The following is a 3,248-nucleotide window of genomic DNA, read 5'->3' on the forward strand; positions in this document are numbered from 1 at the left end:
TAGTCTAGCCAGAGAGCCACCTTGGAAAAAAGCCAAAATAGAAATAAATCTTCTAACCTTGATTACAGAGTACAGAGTGTACTGAATCCAGACTTGGGTCAAAATGGTGTTTTTCAAATATTTGATGTGTGCTTGATTTAATGTAACTAATTAAATAGTCTCAAAAGTGAAAACCTTACCCACCAGGCGTGCTGTGATTACTAAAACAATAATTAAAAAAAAAAATCACATACAATATCTACCCAGGTCTGACCATATCACATGAGTCACATGAGAGTGAAATGGTACGTCTGAGGTATGATGCCACAGATAAAGATAAGAATTCTTCTACCAGAATTCTTTTACCTTCTACCAGTGTGTGTGTGTGTGTGTGTGTGTGTGTGTGTGTGTGTGTGTGTGTGTGTGTGTGTGTGTGTGTGTGTGTGTGTGTGTGTGTGTGTGTTGGGCAAGAGCATAGACTCCATGGCTCAGCTGCCCACAGCCAGACTGAGCTCCCCTGCCGATCCCCATCTTCCAGCTAGAAATCAGCGGAGCATAGCAGACCGCTGCTACAGCAGAGCTACAGAGGAGGGAGAGACAGAGGGTGGAAGAGACTGAGGGGGAAAGGGATAAAAGATGGAAAGAGAGGTAGAGGAAGGTATGGAGATTGAGGGAAAGAAGCATAGCGAAAGAGGGAGGGATAGCGTCGGCAGGATAGAGAGAAAGGGACATAGGTGAAGAGGCAGGAGATTGAGTACTATTTAGATCTCAGAACAAGACTCAAATCAACTGACTGTTAATGCCTTTGTTTCTGTTTGGGATGAGTGGCTGTGTGTCTTATTTGAAATGTTTACATACCTTTTAGTAACCCCAAAAAAATAGTTTCACAAAGATGACAGACTGGCTGAGACACGCACACACACACACACACACACACACACACACACACACACACACACACACACACACACACGCACACAGACATTGGGACACAGACACTCACCCAGAATAGGACAGAGCACCCTTCCCTTGGCCCTCTAGGAAAGCCCCAGGGTGTGGCAGAGCTTAACATGGCCTCATTACCTTGTCATGAGTTAGGAGAAATATTGGTCTCCTGAGAGAGGAAGAGAAAGAGCCAGGGAGAGGTCCAGAGACGTGGAGGGATGAGAGAGAAAAGGAGGGGAGGAGAGAGAGAGAGTGAGGGAGGAGAGGTAGAGCGATTGAGAGAGAAAAGGAGGGGAGGTGAGATAGAGTGAGGGAGAAGTAGAGTGATGGAGAGAGAGAAAAGGAGGGGAGGGGACAGCAGAGGGATGGAGGGAGGGGGGAGTGGCGAAACTAATGGTCCTGCCTGAAGAGATAGCAGTCAATCAATCATCTTTAAACAAAAGCAGCGGGCCCAGGAGAATGTTTAAGGAGTGCTTATTTAATTAAAAGTCCCTTTGCTCATATTTATGGGCCATCCCTCCTTCAAATATTAACCTTGCAGGTCCTGGGAGGTTTTGGGCTGCTCAGTCCAGGCAGGGCAGGAGTGGATAACAGGCTTGTGTGTGTTTGGATGGCTGCTGGACCGGACACAGGAAGGGGGATGTTGTTGGCTAGGGGTATACAGTATTATCACATCTTCATGTCAGGTGGCTGGCTGATCGACCTGCAGTTCTGCACCAGGGCAGCGTTATCACTGTAAGCTGGGCAGCCACGAATTAGGTAAGAAACCAAGTGGTTGGTGGTGGTATTGCGTCCTAATGCTCCATAGTGCCAAAAAAGCAATGTCCTGAATTGTAACCCTAATGTAGACTACAGTAGCTACTCACACTGTTTTGGAAAGCAGCTTTTTGATTCGAGATTCGTTTTTTTCTATCCCTGCTGTAGTCGTGTTCCTGGGACTGATTGTTGCTTAAAATACTTTTCAGAAGAAGTCATTGATAACTGGCGAGATGCGGAGGAGATGCTTGTATCATGTTATTCTTCATCATGATGAACTGCACCAGTGCCACCTGTATTTTACAGAAATGATAAAACATAAAATATACTGAATGAAGTGTAAGAGTTTGGGGATCCTATATTATGGCTCAGCATCCTTTGTTATGTGTCCTCTGAGCTGCCGGTCCACATGTTTGCAAATGATATATGACCTCAGCCTCTCTCAATAACACGTCTCTCTATTTCTATTTTCCCTCCTACTATCAGGTCAACATTTACAGCTCACTATCTGCTAATATATTCACTCACTCAGTCCGCTGTCTCATAAAGAACACGTTGGTGAATTACAACCAACAATAATGCTAAACAAAATTTCATTTCATTTAATGTATGAAAAATTGAAATCAACAAGACATCTCCATAGGTGGTAAATCTAACACATTTCCACAGGCCTAGAGGCACATCTGTAGCACCAGCCTGGCTGTGGTAATTGGCAAACATCTCTGCTGTGTTCTCACCTCATGTGCCGCGCTGTGTGTCTGTGTATTTGTGTGTCTGTGTGTGTGTGTGTGTGTGTGTGTGTGTGTGTGTGTGTGTGTGTGTGTGTGTGTCTGTGTGACTGTGTGTCTGTGTGTGTCTGTCTGTCTGTGTGGCTGTGTGTCTGTGTGGCTGTGTGTCTGTGTGTCTGTGTGGCTGTGTGTCTGTGTGTCTGTGTGGCTGTGTGTCTGTGTGGCTGTGTGTCTGTGTGGCTGTGTGGCTGTGTGTCTGTGTGGCTGTGTGGCTGTGTGTCTGTGTGGCTGTGTGTCTGTGTGGCTAGCACATACAGTATGAATCATATTTCATTTTCTCCTTCCCCTGCTTCTGCTGCTGCTGATGCTAATGTTGCATCCTTGAGACTGGGCTCAGTATGCACGCCTAGCTACAGAAACTAGCTACTGTTCTGAACCAGAGGAGCTGGCTGGTTACAAACACACACATTTTCACACATTCTCACACATCCCAGACAGTGGGAAGCGTCAACACTTCAGAATGCTCTTAGTGTCTAATGAGAATGTGTTCACTGGTAATGCTCACTTAATACCTTCAGAAATACTCACTTTACTCAACTGCTGCTGTAACAACTTTATGTGTAACATATGCAAATGTGCTCATTTTGTTTCTTCAGGATTTTATTGATTATTTTAAATGTTTAATGGTCTAAATACATTATAGGGATACACACACACACACACACACACACACACACACACACACACACACACACACACACACACACACACACACACACACACACACACACACACACACACACATTCTACAGTAACCTTTGAAGATGCTGTGTTGTTCTA

This window comes from Argentina silus, assembly GCF_951799395.1.
Source record: "Argentina silus genome assembly, chromosome: 5".
Lineage (NCBI taxonomy): Eukaryota > Metazoa > Chordata > Actinopteri > Argentiniformes > Argentinidae > Argentina > Argentina silus.